The sequence below is a fragment of the Anomaloglossus baeobatrachus genome, chromosome 4 (assembly GCF_048569485.1).
Source record: "Anomaloglossus baeobatrachus isolate aAnoBae1 chromosome 4, aAnoBae1.hap1, whole genome shotgun sequence".
NCBI lineage: Eukaryota > Metazoa > Chordata > Amphibia > Anura > Aromobatidae > Anomaloglossus > Anomaloglossus baeobatrachus.
Window position 1 is genome coordinate 458,796,360 of NC_134356.1, and position 16,121 is coordinate 458,812,480.

General features: G+C 45.2%; 1 protein-coding gene across 4 annotated transcripts in view; it reads right to left on the bottom strand.

Moving 5' to 3' along the window:
• The window catches only part of LOC142301682 (proto-oncogene Mas-like), a 127,695-nt gene that overhangs the window by 12,239 nt on the left and 99,335 nt on the right, over nucleotides 1-16,121 (bottom strand). For all 4 annotated transcript variants that reach the window (XM_075342701.1, XM_075342700.1, XM_075342702.1 and 1 more), the window contains one exon: nucleotides 4,164-4,280. The gene's annotated coding sequence lies outside the window, so the exon portion shown is untranslated. The remainder of the gene's footprint in view (nucleotides 1-4,163; nucleotides 4,281-16,121) is intronic.

Sequence of the window (16,121 nt, forward strand, 5' to 3'; positions counted from 1 at the left end):
GTGAGGCCGTATGGCACATTTTATAAAAATATTTTAGTGTAGGACTGCCTCAAATGAGATTTGCCGTGACGTGGTGAGGCAGCTCAAGAAATTGCAATTTTTTGCCAAAAATCTCAAAAATTTTTATAATAAGTACAGTTTGGAATTTTTAGTGCTGAAGTGCACATTTAGTGCTGGCTTTTTGTTTTTCTTCATGTGTGTGTTCCAGAAACAAGCAGCAAAAGATGTTGCTGAGTAAGAATTGAACAGCTGTCCTTATAGTGCCCATACATTGTAGTCCCAAGTTTCTTGTAGAGTGCTTCAGGCTTCAAACATAAAGATAAAACATTTTAATGTTATGGTGAAGAATCAACAACAAGTGGGACACAATTGTGAAGTTGAACGAAACTTGCTGCTTATTTAAAATTTTTGCAAAAAAATAAAAAACTGAAAATTGGGGAGTGCAATATTATTCAGCCCCTTTACTTTGAGTGAAGCAAACTCACTCCAGAAGTTCATTGAGGAATGGATCTCTGAATGATCCAATGTTGTCCTAAATGACTGGTGATGATAAATATAAGCGACCTGTGTGTAATCTAGTCTCTGTATAAATGCACTTCCTCTGTGATAGCCTCAGTGTTCTGTTTAAAGCACAGAGAGCATCATGGAGACCAAAGAACACAACAGGCAGGTCCGTGATACTGTTGTGGAGAAGTTTAAAGCCAGATTTGGTTACAAATAGAATTCCACAACTTTAAACATCCCAAGAAGCACTGTGCAAGCAATCATATTGAAAAGGAAGGAGTATCATACCACTACAAATCTACCAAGACCCGACCATCACTAAAATATTTTATCTCAAACAAGGAGAAGATTGATCAGAGGTGCAGCCAAGAGGCCTATGATCACTCTGGATGAACTAGAGAGATCTACAGCTGAAGTGGGAGAGTCTGTCCATAGGACAACAATCAGTCGTACACTGCACAAATCTGCCTTTATGGAAAAGTGCAAGAAGAAAGCAATTTCTCAAAGATACTCATAAAAAGTGTCATTTAAAGTTTGCCAGAAGCCACCTGGGAGACACACCAAACATATGGAAGAAGGTGCTCTGGTCAGATGAAACCAAAATCGAACTTTTTGTGTACAATGCCAAATGATATGTTTGGCGTAAAAGCAACACAGCTCATCACCCTGAACACACCATCCCTACTGTCAAACATGGTGGTGGGAGCATCATGGTTTGGGCCTGCTTTGCTTCAGCAGTGACAGGGAAGATGGTTAAAATTGATGGGAAGATGGATGGAGCCAAATACAGGACCATTCTTGAAGAAAACCTGTTGGAGTCTGCAAAACACCTGAGACTGGGACGAAGATTTGTCTTTCAAAAAGACAATGATCGAAAATATAAAGCAAAATCTACAATGGAATGGTTCACAAATAAAGTTATCCAGGTGTTAGAATGGCCAAGTGAAAATCCAGACCTGATTCCAATCGAGAATCTGTGGAAAGAGCTGAAAACTGCTGTTCACAAACGCTCTCCATCCAACGTCACTGAGCTCAAGCTATTTGCAAAGGAAGAATGGGTAAGAATTTCAGTCTCTTGATTTGCAAAACTGATAGAGACATACCCCAAGCGACTTGCAGGTGGAATCGCAGCAAAAAGTGGCGCTACAAAGTATTCACTTAAAGTGGCCGAATAATATTGCACGTTCCACTTTTCAGTTATTTACAGTTCCTACAAGTAGTATTCAACCCCCTGCAGATTTAGCAGGTTTGATAAAATGCAAATAAGTTAGAGCCTGCAAACTTCAAACAAGAGCAGGATTTATTAACAGATGCATAAATCTTACAAACCAACAAGTTATGTTGCTCAGTTAAATTTTAATAAATTTTCAACATAAAAGTGTGGGTCAATTATTATTCAACCCCTAGGTTTAATATTTTGTGGAATAACCCTTGTTTGCAATTACAGCTAATAATCATCTTTTATAAGACCTGATCAGGCTGGCACAGGTCTCTGGAGTTATCTTGGCCCACTCCTCCATGTAGATCTTCTCCAAGTTATCTAGGTTCTTTGAGTGTCTCATGTGGACTTTAATCTTGAGCTCCTTCCACAAGTTTTCAGTTGGCTTAAGGTCAGGAGACTGACTAAGCCACTGCAACACCTTGATTTTTTCCCTCTTGAACCAAGCCTTGGTTTTCTTGGCTGTGTGCTTTGGGTCATTGTCTTGTTGGAAGTTGAAATGACGACCCATCTTAAGATCCTTGATGGAGGAGCGGAGGTTCTTGGCCAAAATCTCCAGGTAGGCCGTGCTATCCATCTTCCCATGGATGCGGACCAGATGGCCAGGCCCCTTGGCTGAGAAACAGCCCCACAGTATGATCCTGCCACCACCATGCTTGACTGTAGGGATGGTATTCTTGGGGTCGTATGCAGTGCCATCCAGTCTCCAAACGTCACGTGTGTGGTTGGCACCAAAGATCTCGATCTTGGTCTCATCAGACCAGAGAACCTTGAACCAGTCTGTCTCAGAGTCCTCCAAGTGATCATGAGCAAACTGTAGATGAGCCTTGACATGACGCTTTGAAAGTAAAGATACCTTACGGGCTCGTCTGGAACGGAGACCATTGCGGTGGAGTACGTTACTTATGGTATTGACTGAAACCAATGTCCCCACTGCCATGAGATCTTCCCAGAGCTCCTTCCTTGTTGTCCTTGGGTTAGCCTTGACTCTTCAGACAAGCCTGGCCTCGGCACGGGTGGAAACTTTCAAAGGCTGTCCAGGCCTTGGAAGGCTAACAGTAGTTCCATAAGCCTTCCACTTCCGGATGATGCTCCCAACAGTGGAGACAGGTAGGCCCAACTCCTTGGAAAGGGTTTTGTACCCCTTGCCAGCCTTGTGACCCTCCACGATCTTGTCTCTGATGGCCTTGGAATGCTCCTTTGTCTTTCCCATGTTGACCAAGTATGAGTGCTGTTCACAAGTTTGGGGAGGGTCTTAATTAGTCAGAAAAGGCTGGAAAAAGAGATAATTAATCCAAACATGTGAAGCTCATTGTTCTTTGTGCCTGAAATACTTCTTAATACTTTAGGCGAACCAAACAGAATTCTGGTGGTTTGAGGGGTTGAATAATAAATGACCCTCTGAATAAACTTTTCACAATTTAAAAAAAAAAAAAAATAAAAAAAGAAATAACATTCTTTTTTGCTGCAGTGCATTTCACACTTCCAGGCTGATCTACAGTCCAAATGTCACAATGCCAAGTTAATTCTGAATGTGTAAACCTGCTAAATCTGCAAGGGGTTGAATACTACTTGTAGGCACTGTATTTTTTACAAAGGTTTAAAATAAGCAATAAATATCGTTCTACTTCACAATTGTGTCCCACTTGTTGTTGATTCTTCACCATAACATTAAAAGTTTTATCTTTTTGTTTGAAGCCTGAAATGTGGGAAAAGGTTGAAAAATTCAAGGGGGCCAAATACTTTCGCAAGGCACTGTATCTAAGATCTAGAAGTGTAACTATGTCTTAAAGATGACAGACAACATAACCAGAGATAGATGTAACATCTGCATCATAGCCGAAATGCGTTGGATGTTATACTGCACTATCTGTTCTTTGCAAGCATTATGATTTTATGAGCTTGCAATAAATTGGTCATTTTGTATTGGAAAGCTATGCCGGAGAATTTTTTTGAATCACTGCTTGCTTGCTTGAAGCCTAACCTTAGCAGCTCTGGGCATTTCCTCTCCATATGGTGCAGGTGACACAAGGATTGGTGAACTGTATCACCGATTGCCCTTGCCTTGTCTTTTGCTATATGCATTAACTAAGCCAATGTTTAACTGCAGAACATTAACTTTTTCATTAAATCCAGAGAAATATTTAGTGATTTATCACTCATGTTGCCCATTTATGAGAAAATTCTTCAATTAAAATTGCACATCTATATCATTCCACCATACTTGAGTGGGGAATCACTGCATCCTTAAGGGCCAGTATATCATATTAAATTTAATAAGGCATATCATCCATCATATTTTCCTAAACCAAACAAAACCATCCCGTTTACAATTTCGCATAGTACTATATATATATATATATATATATATATATATATATATATATATAGATATATATTTATTTACATTTTATGTAATATTATAGGGATAAAAACATACATGAAATAGTGTTGTGCTCCAATCTTGGTGTGCTTGATGTCTATCTGTTACACTTTACAATGGAGAATATGTTATTTTTCTGTTCACATTTTGTAGCTCAGCATTCTGAAACTTTTCCTGACAGCAAAAAAAACAAAAACATATGGTTAGAAAATCAGCACATGGATTAATTAAATGCAAGTAACAAATCACGTGGTATCACAATCATACAATAGTAAGAAAGATATAAGGCTTTTTGTCACACTTCATTGTTTTAAATCTTTAAATAAAAGTGAAGATATTACAAAGGGAAAATAAGGAATGAAAAGAGAACCATGAGCAAAAATTGATGAACAATAATAAAAGTTTTTATTGAATACAATAGTTAAAGTGTACAGTGCATGAGGTATTTAGAATACAGTACATAAGATATGAAAAGAGGACAAAGGAAATCAGGCAACTAGACAAAACCTGCAATTGGAGTGCAAGACAGCTACAAAAATGATTGGGTTAACATGTGCATAATCTTATCCCAAAGCAAAATGTATCCTGTTATCAAAATAGAGATGGTAGTGAGAGGTCAATATAAATTGTATTTAAAGGGTATTATATCACAAAAAGTCCAACAAGATTCAAACATGTGGGGGGAGGGTACTGTGCAAATTTTGTAATGTGGAGGTTGAAATATGGTCGAATATCAGAAATATTCTGGCTTGGAAAATCCAAATACCACTAATATGTGTATAACTGATCAACCTCAAAAAAATAAAGGGGTAGAAAAAAGGTGCAATGTCCACAACCCATGTACAGCAAGATGGGACAAAAAGTGTGACCTCTCAAAATGTTGATATCCGATAAATCAGCAGTGTGGATACTGTACATTGGTTGTCGACATTGCGCCTTTTTTCTACCCTTTTATTTTTTTGAGGTTGATCAGTTATACACATATTAGTGGTATTTGGATTTTCCTAGCCAGAATATTTCTGATATTCGACCATATTTCAATTTCCACATGGATTTGAAGTTACTTAAAGGCAAAAGAAGATATGGATTTTACAAGATCATATTATTTATTGAGAAAAGAATGACTTACACTATCGAGCCCTATGTAAAATACAATAAAGCTTTCCTATATTTCATAACTGGTTGGATTATCGTTAACCGCAACATATGAAACCAAATGCACCTGATAACTAGAGATGTCTTTTTTTTTTACTTAAGCGGGCTTTACACGCTACGATATCGTTCATGAATTATAGTCGGGGTCACCGTGTTTGTGACGCACATCCGGCGTCATTAACGATATCGCAGCGTGTGACACTTATGAGTGACCTTAAACGATCGCAAAAGCGGTCAAAATCGTTTGCCGCGGAGAGGTCGTCCTGAAACAAAAAATTGTTTTCTGCTTACTAGCGCTGTTGTTTGTCGTTCCTGCGGCACCACACATCGCTGTGTGTGACACCGCAGGAGCAACGAACATCTCCTTACCTGCGTCCACCGGCAATGCGAAAGTAAGGAGGTGGGTGGGATGATACATCCCGCTCATCTCCGCCCCTCCGCTTCTATTGGACGCCTGCCATGTGATATCGCTGTGACGCCGCACAAACCGCCCCCTTAGAAAAGAGGCGGTTCGCCGGCCAGAGCGATGTCACAGGGCAGGTAAGCTAGCTAGCGAGATCGCAGCATGTAAAGCCTGCTTTAGACCATCCCAGTGTCCAAATACGATCCCCCCAACAATTCTGGACTGTGTAGGTTTGAAATAGTTTATGTGTACACCAAACAAACATGTAAGGACCCCCTACTGGGGGCATTCACTTGCTGCAATTGAGAAGGGACTTATATTTTCCTATATAAATATGATTTTATTACAGTTAAAGCTAGGACTATGCCACTTTTTGGGAGCGTGTTTCAGATCATATAATTAGTGATGGGTGAATAGTAACTATTCATGTTCGAATTATTCATAACAAATTCCAAAGTACTATTCTGGTATTCGTCATGTATCATGAAATGAACTTAATGCATGTCAGTGGGGAACCCGAGCATTTTTTTTCTTGTCGTCATGAATACCAGAATAATACTATGGAATTCAGTATGAATAACCTAAACTCAAATAGTTCGTAAAGCACATCACTAAATATAATCAGTTAAATACTTCAGACTATTTAAATAATAAACGGATATTGAGGGAATTGAGCTCAGTAATTGACAGACCTCTGTATCTTATTTTCTTAAATTCTCTTGTTACAGGGTTGGTGCCTCAGAATTGCAGAATGGCTGATGTGGTACTGATTAGTGTTGAGCCACCCCCCTATTGTTCGAGTTTGGTTCGGTTCGTCGAACGGCGGCTCCGTTTGGCAAACGTTCGACGAACCCCTTCGAGCCCCATTGAAAACAATGGCAGGCAAACAGAAACACATAAAAACACATTATACATATACACATACAGTTAAAAAACATTGCCATTATACTTACAGATCCCCGAGACGCGTCCTGCACTCTGTCTCCCGCCGCTTTCCCTTCCAATAATCGCTGCACCCTCCCGGTAAGCAGCACTGATGATAGGACCTTCCGTGACGTCAAAATAACATGTGACCAGTCACGTGTCTATTATCTCATTGGCTACAGACTGGTCACATGGCTAGACATCATGCTAGGTCCTGTCAGTGCATCTCTCCGGTACGCGGTGCTCATTTGAGCATCTCCGTGTACCGGCGAGATGCTCTGGCACATGGTCGACTTCCCGTCCATGCATGTTGCCACTCTTTACAGAGTCAGCCCACATTCAAGGACTGGATGCCACAGGCAGTGAATAATGGAGATCACCGTTGCTATAGTAACCCGCCTGTCAGCGGTGATGTCACTACTTACAGCCCGCAGCCTCTGCTCACTCACTGAGTGATTAGACTGCACGGGAGCAGCAGCGTCTTCCTCCCATGCAGTGCTGTCTGATGTAGCAGAGCTGCATGGGTTGAAGGAGAAAGAAGACAGAAGACCAGGATCGTGGAGGGTTGAGAGGGAGTAATAAACATGGAGTCTCTAATGTGTCTGTGTATTTATTTCTATTAAAGTATTTTTTCTCTGTGTGGTGTCTTTTTTTTAACCCTTTATTGAAGATTCATAATGGCCGGGTCAAACTTGCCTGACATTAAGAATCTCTGGCTTAATACTAGCTAGTAAAACAAAGCTAGTATTAACCTATTATTACTCAACGAGCCACCCGGCTTCAGGGCAGCTTGAAGAGTTGGATACAGTGCCAGATGATGGCGCTTCTATGAAAGCGCCATTTTCTGGGCTGGCTGCGGACTGCAATTCGCAGAAGAGGGGCCCAGAAAGCTTGGGCCAACCTGTGCTGCGGATTCCAATCCCAAGCTGCCTAGTTGTACCTGGCTGGACACAAAAATGGGGCGAAACCCATGTCATAAAATAATTATCAAATCAAATTCATGAAATAATTAAAAAAAGGGCTTCCCTATATTTTTAGTTCCCAGCCGGGTACAAATAGGCAGCTGAGGGTTGGGGGCAGCCGTACCTGCCAGCTGTACCTGGCTAGCATACAAAAATATGGCGAAGCCCACGTCATTTTTTTGGTGGGCAAAAAACTCCTGCATACAGTCCTGGATGGAGTATGCTGAGCCTTGTAGTTCTGCAGCTGCTGTCTGCTCTCTTGCATACACTAGTGAATGGAGCATGCTGAGCCTTGTAATTCTGCTCCCTCTGTCTCTCCCTCCAGCATACAGTCCTGGATGGAGGATGCTGAGCCTTGTAGTTCTGCAGCTGCTGTCTGCTCTCCTCCATACAGACAGACAGCAGACAGCAGCTGAAGAACTACAAGGCTCAGCATACTCCATCCAGGACTGTATGCAGGAGTTTTTTGCCCCTTCAAAACATTACGTGGGCTTTGCCATGTTTTTGTATTCTAGCCAGGTACAGCAGGCAGCTACGGGCTGCCCCAACCCCCAGCTGCCTATTTGTACCCGGCTGAGAACCAAAAATATAGGGAAGCCCTTTTTATTTTTTTAAATCATTTCATGAATTTCATGAAATAATTTTTTTAAAAAATGATGTGGGCTTTGCCCAATTTTTGTGTCCAGCCAGGTACAACTAGGCAGCTAGGGATTAGAATCCACAGTGCAGGGTGCCCAAGCTACCCCTGCTTCGAATTGCAGTCCGCAGCCGCCCCAGAAAATGGCGCTTTCATAGAAGCGCCATCTTCTGGCGCTGTATCCAACTCTTCCAGCTGCCCTGGTGACGGGTGGCTCGCTGGTTAATAATGGGGTTAGGGCTAGCTGTATATTATCAACTGGCCCTAAGCCCGAAATTCAGTGTCACGCCAATATTAGACATGGCCACCATGAATTTCTAGTACAGATAAAAAAAAACACAACACACAGAAAAATATTTTTATTAGAAATAAAACACAACACAATTAGTGACTCCATCTTTCTTGAAATAAAGAACCCCCTCCGCAATAATCTTGGGTCAAGGGTCCCACGCCGTCCAATCCGGATCCAATATCATCTGATCGGTTTGCTGGAAGGCAAAGCGATCAGATGATGTGTCAGATTCAAGGACCTGAATCACATGACACAGCAGCTGATTGTATAAAAGCCGTTTCTACAATCAGCTGATGCATCAGTGCAAACAAAACCAAAACAAAACAAACTACACACTTCTGTGCAGACTCCTGTCCGACAGCAGCAGTTGATAGTTTAGCCGGCCGGACGGTAAAAAGCCGGCCTCACCGCTCGACTTATAGTGTCAGCTGATTCCGTCAGGTGACCGCATCAGCTGGTCATTGCCAGGTCTAAGAGAGAGAAAAGAGAAGAACGAGAGGGAGAGAGAAAAGAGAGAGAAAAGAGAAGAGGAGAGGGAGAGAGAAGAGAGAAGAGAGAGAGAAGAGAGAGAAGAGAGAGAGGAGAGAGAGAAGAGAGAGAAGAGAGAGAGGAGAGATAGAAGAGAGAGGGAGAGAGAGAGAAGAGAGAGAAGGGAGGAGAGAGAGAAGAGGAGAGAAGGGAGAGAGAAGAGAGAAGAGGAGAGAAGAGGAGAGAAGAGAAAGAGAAGAGAGAGAGAAGAAAGAGAGAAAAGAGAGAGAGAGGAGAGAGAAGAGAGAGAAGAGGAGAGAAGAGAAAGAGAAGAGAGAGAGAAGAGAGAGAGAAGAAAGAGAGAAAAGAGAGAGAGAGGAGAGAGAAGAGAGAGAAGAGGAGAGAAGAGAAAGAGAAGAGAGAGAGAGAAGAGAGAGAGAAGAAAGAGAGAAAAGAGAGAGAGAGGAGGGAGAAGAGAGAGAAAAGGAGAGAAGAGAGAGAAAAGAGAGAGGGGAGAGAGATAGAAGAGAGAGGAGAGAGAGGATAGAGCAATGCAGCCTCATTCCATGAACTGCTCTGATTTTAAAATGAAAAATAAATTAATTTCGTTACCGGGGCGGCTGGGACTTGAACTCGTGAACTAATGCTCCTTAGGGAGTAGCTCTAACCATTAAGCCACTGCCTCTAATGAGAAGCATAGGAAGATTTGGTCATTTTGACTTCTGCATTGCAGAGTGAAGTCCCCGGTGATAGCGCGGCTCACTTCAGGTGCTGCGTGGAGAGGACACAGAGCGCTCGTGTTCTACGGCGCTTCCTTTCATCTTCATGTAGCAGAGCTGAAAGTGTCATGTGGATTACTTCGGACCTGGATTGTTGTTTGGGGATTAATAAAGAGGTAAATAAGGGTTTTTTTTTTGGTCTTTTATTCCAAATAAAGGATTTTTCGTTGTGAGTTTTTATTTACTTTCACTTATAGGTTAATCATGGAAGGTATCTCGGGGAGACGCCTGTCATGATTAACCCCTTTATTACCCCGATTGCCACCGCACCAGGGCAATTCGGGATGAGCTGGGTAGAGTCCCGGGACTGCCGCATCTAATGGATGCGGCAATTCCGGGCGGCTGCTGGGTGATATTGTTAGGGTGGTGGGCTCCCCATAACGTGGCGCTCCCCATCCTGACAATACCAGCTTCCAGCCGTGTGGCTTTATCCTGGCTAGTATCAAAATTGGGGAGACCGCAGTTTTTTGTTTGTTTTTTTTAATTATTTATTTATTTATTTTACTGAACGATATAGACCCGCCTGCCAGCGGCTGTGATTGGTTGCAGTGAGACAGCTGTCACTCATCGTGGAGGTGTGTCCGACTGCAACCAATCATTGGCGCCAGTGGGTGGGGAAAGCAGGGAATACCTGATTGAATAATGAAGCGGCAGCCATTTTCAAAAGAGGAAAATCCGCCGGAGATTTGTGACAGCCGTGCAGCGCTGCGCCCGTGCTCGGTGAGTAGGAAAGAGAGAGGGATTGTGCTGGGGATGCAGGACGCATGCAGATATGAAACGTGCGCACATAGCCTTACTGTGAAAAGCCACGCTTTTGGTGATTGAACCGTTATCGAACGGTAACTCGAACTGCCGAACTTGAAGCAAATTGTTCGAGTTCGTCGAACGACTCGAACACCCCCCAAAATCACTTGAATTTGAAATTGGCGAACCGTTCAAATCGAACATCGCTCAACTCTAGTACTGATATTTAAGAAAAGTAAGATGGTGGATCCAGGCAACTACTGTATGGTATGTTATACATCAGTAGAATGCAAAGTTATTGAGGCCATTTTAAGAGATAACATGCAACGTTATATTAGAGAGAATATTATAATAACTGATAGCATGGATTCATGAAAGGTAAGTCATGTATAACCAACATGTTGGGATTCTATGAGGAGGTACGTGGATATTGGTAATGTGATTGATGTAATTTATTTGGATTTTGCAAAGGCATTTCATACTGTACCACATAATAGCCTTATACTGAAGCTCCAGAAGCAAGGACTAGGGGAAACTATATGCAACTGGGTAAGGAATTGGCTAAAAGATAGGAAACAAAGAGTAGTCATAAATGGTACATTCTCTAAATGGGCCATAGTCAGCAGTGGGGTGCCGCAGGGATCTGTGCTAGGACCAATTCTTTTTAATCTTTTTTTTAATTACCTTGTGGATGGTATTGATAGTAAAGTGTCAGTCTTTTCTGATGACATCAAACTATGTAGGATATTAAAAACTGACCTTGATAGTACAATATTACACAATGATCGTAATAAGATGTCAGAATGGGCAGATACTTGGCAAATGAGATTAATGTTGATAAATGTAAAGTAACGCACCTAGGATGGAGTAATCCTATAACTACATATACATTAAATGGAAGTAAACTAGGAACTACAGAACAGGAGAAGGACTTGGGTATTCTCATTACAAATAAGCTGAGCAGCAGCACTCAATGTCAGGCAGCAGCTGCTAAAGCAAACGAGATTTTAGGGTGTATAAAAAGAGAGATTAGATTCCGTGATCCCAACATTATTGTTACCCCTCTATAAATCACTTCTAAGGCCTCATCTGGAAAATGGGATTCAGCTTTGGGATCCACATTTTAAACAGGACATTCAGAAGTTAGAGTCAGATGAAAGGCGGGCAACTACAGTAGACTACTACAAGGAATGGAAGGCCTCCCATATGATGAGAAGTGGAAAAAGTTGGATTTTCTTAGCTTAGAAAAAAAGACGTCTCAGAGGAGATGTCATTTATATGTATAAATACATGTGTGGTCAATATAAAGGACTGGCACATGACTTATGCCTTCCAAAGACAATACTAAGGACCAGGGGGCACTCACTGCGAGTGGAAGAAAAGCGATTCCGGCAGCTAAATAGGAAAGGGTTCTTTACAATCAGAGTAGTCAGATTCTGGAATGCCCTATCGCAAGAGGTAGTAATGGATGATTTCCCCAGTACACACAACATTGTCGGTTATAAATGATTTAGTGACAACCTATAAAACTATATGTTAACTAAATCTGACTTTTCTTCCCTGATCCCTTGCACCTTTTGTTCACCAGTTCCCTACTGTTTCTTTGCTCGATTCTCCAGTCCTTAATATATTATAAATCATCATAAATGCCTATCAAGGTAAAGGTAATTTTAGCTGGATTTCTCCTTTAAATTCATGCAACCATATGATGAAAGACTTACATTACGGACATATATGAGATTGCTATGTATAGGGAAATATGCACATGGTAGATGTAGGGTCCTGGGTAAGATAAAGTGAAATATTTATAATGTACAAACAAGCAATCCATAATTGATAAGATGTTGATTTTGTCTCAATGCTGCAAACGTTCATTCAGCTTTGTGTAATAGCTTTTTTTAATGTTATGTGGGTGGTTAAGCCCAAAGGCTCTAAAATTGTAATAAAACATATTTTTTTCAGCTGTATCCCTTCAGACAACATGAGTAAGGTCTATTTTAAATGAATCAGAGAGGCCAGAAAGGTGAGGAGTAGGTTAAGTATAAGGATTTTTTATTTTCTTTTTACAAATCATGTTTATTATGCTCTCGGGTCCGGAAAGACATTACATTTGTATAGAATAACTTCTCCGCGAATCGAATTCCCTGGCAAAATTTGTGAAAACCAGCATCTATAGTGTCCTCCCCTATTATAATATAAATCAGCCTCTTGTGGTTTTTGTTTACTAGGTTTGTATTTATGTTGGGGTGTGATGAATGGGGTCATATGTACATTTGTGAGTGAAATGCCATAGGTTGGTTGGACTGGCCATCTGGCAATTCTGGCATTTGCCAGGTGGACCAACCCCTGCTGTAGGCCGCTCACTTGGTGACTGTCCTTTGATGTTGTGATCTGAAACCACAAACTTTAGAAGCTCATGAAGGAGCATCTGCCTCTTGCTGATGCTTCGTGTGAGTAACCCCACCATACACTGGGATTCTCAAATGAAGGGTCATCATACAGGAAGTAAGGAAACCAGTATAATAATAGCAGTTAGACAGTGTAATTAGAGAAATATAGAGAATTTTTAATTCCAGCACATTAGAAATTAGTTTTGATTATGGCACTAAATAGGTATTTACGGTAGATCAAACCATTTTTGTCCTTCTGACAACCCCTTTAATACAATCATTCTGTACACGCAGAAAGAGATGTCATTGGCAGCAGATATATTTATTATAAAGACCAAGGTGCTACCAACAATAATGATTTTTAAAGGGAACCTTAAAGCTGATATATTCTACCCAATCCACTATCAACAAGCATCAGACACTGGCTGCATAATTTTAAAAGTGGATGTTTGACTCTGAACCATTGTCAAGAAAGGCGGGTCCCCAGAGACTTCTCCCCACCGGCTGCCAATGATATACAGATCTCTTCCTATACATACATATAAGGAGAAAGCAGTCATTGGAAGTGAGCAGGCCGAGAAAATCCATCGGGCACCTACCATTCCAACTAATTATACGGTGACAATTTAAGTATGCTTTTTTAGTGATGAATGAATGTATTTGTTACTATTCGCTATTCGCAGAATAGTACGGAATTCGGGCCATTCGTTATGTAGCGAGTAATGGTGTATTCGCTTCGCTATATTCGGATGTCCTGCTCAGCCGTTTTGGTACTTGATTTACAGCCACTAAACATGTTGGTTTTCTTAACCAATCACAGTAATGCCGCAACCATCTTGGTTGTAGCATTACAGTGATAGGCTGGCCACTGCCATTTTGTGCACAATGCATTGCCAGCGTCTCTCTCCAAGCGTTTCATACTCACCAATCGGGGCGCGGCGCGGCTGTCACACTGCTCCTGCTGCCTCTTATTCTTCTTTCCTACCCACTCATTAGCCTCATTACACATTCACTGCTTCCCCCGTAAACCGGTGGCCATGATTGGTTGCAGTCAGACATGCCCCCACGCTGAGTGACAGCTCTCTGACTGCAACCAATCCCAGCCGTCGGTGGGCGGGTTTATATTGTACACTAAAATAAATAAATAATTTAACCCCTTAACGACCTTGGACGTACTGAGTACGTCATGGTGACATGGTGCTAAAGGACCCATGACGTACTCAGTACGTCCTGGCGAAATCGCGGTCCCGGAGCCCCGGGGAGTGAAATTTATTTACTTAAACGGTGGATTCGGGAAGGAGGGGACCTCTGCCTGACGTCAGGAGGGGTGGTGCCTCCTCCCCGAACCTACAGAGGCTGTGATTGGCTGACGAACGCCGCTCAGCCAATTACAGCCACTGTAATGTTCCAGCCATTGAAAATGGCTGGAACATTGAAATCCAGCCCTGATCAGTGCTGCTGTAGCACTGGCCATTGGCTGGAGCTGGGTGATCGATGCTTCACCCGCCCCCAGCTCTGATTGGAGAGACCGGTCTTGTGACCGCTCTCTCCAATCAATGTGGATCTGCGGCCTGTGACCGTCCCTGGAAGCCGAGGAGAGCGGTAAGTTGTTGTCCCCGCCGCCCGCCCCTGTCCCCGATCGCCCCGCCGCCCGCCCCTGTCCCCGCCGCTGCTCCCGCTTCACCGCCGCTGTCTCCGATCGCCCCGCCGCTGCTCCCGCTTCACCGCTGTCCCCGCCGCTGTCTCCGATCGCCCCGCCGCTGCTGCCGCTTCACCGCTGTCCCCGCCGCCATGCTCCCGATGCACCGCTGTCTCCGCCGCCATGCTCCCGCTCCACCGCCGTCCCCGCCGCCATGCTCCCGCTGCACCGCTGTCTCCGCCGCCGCTCCCGATCCACCGCCGTCCCCGCCGCCATGCTCCCGCTGCACCGCTGTCTCCGCCGCCGCTCCCGATCCACCGCCGTCCCCGCCGCCATGCTCCCGCTGCACCGCCGTCCCCGCCGCCATGCTCCCGCTGCACCGCCGTCCCCGCCGCCATGCTCCCGCTGCACCGCTGTCTCCGCCGCCGCTCCCGATCCACCGCCGTCCCCGCCGCCATGCTCCCGCTGCACCGCTGTCTCCGCCGCCGCTCCCGATCCACCGACGTCCCCGCCGCCATGCTCCCGCTGCACCGCTGTCTCCGCCGCCGCTCCCGATCCACCGACGTCCCCGCCGCCATGCTCCCGCTGCACCGCTGTCTCCGCCGCCGCTCCCGATCCACCGCCGTCCCCGCCGCCATGCTCCCGCTGCACCGCTGTCTCCGCCGCCGCTCCCGATCCACCGCCGTCCCCGCCGCCATGCTCCCGATCCACCGCCGCCATGCTCCCGATCCACCGCCGTCCCCGCCGCCGCTCCCGATCCACCGCCGTCCCCGCCGCCGCTCCCGATCCACCGCCGTCCCCGCCGCCATGCTCGCCACTGTCCCCGCCGCCGTCGCACCCACCTTTTTCAGCCGCTGCTGCCTCCGATCGGCGGCGGCCGCCGCCTCCTTCATCGGCTGCCCCTTCTCCATCGCCACACCACCTATCCCTCCATGTGCTGCAAGCCACCCTCCCCCCACGTGGGGGGAGGGTGGCTGGCTTGCAGCACATGTGGGGGGAGGGTGGCTGGCTTGCAGCACATGTGGGGGGAGGGAGGGGGGCTTGCAGCACATGTGGGGGGAGGGAGGGGGGCTTGCAGCACATGTGGGGGGAGGGAGGGGGGCTTGCAGCACATGTAGGGGGAGGGAGGGGGGCTTGCAGCACATGTAGGGGGAGGGAGGGGGGCTTGCAGCACATGTAGGGGGAGGGAGGGGGGCTTGCAGCACATGTGGGGGGAGGGTGGCTGGCTTGCAGCACATGTGGGGGGAGGGTGGCTGGCTTGCAGCACATGTGGGGGGAGGGAGGGGGGCTTGCAGCACATGTAGGGGGAGGGAGGGGGGCTTGCAGCACATGTAGGGGGAGGGAGGGGGGCTTGCAGCACATGTAGGGGGAGGGAGGGGGGCTTGCAGCACATGTGGGGGGAGGGTGGCTGGCTTGCAGCACATGTGGGGGGAGGGTGGCTGGCTTGCAGCACATGTGCTGCAAGCCACCCTCCCCCTACATGTGCTGCAAGCCAGCCACCCTCCCCCTACATGTGCTGCAAGCCCCCCTCCCTCCCCCTACATGTGCTGCAAGCCCCCCTCCCTCCCCCTACATGTGCTGCAAGCCCCCCTCCCTCCCCCTACATGTGCTGCAAGCCCCCC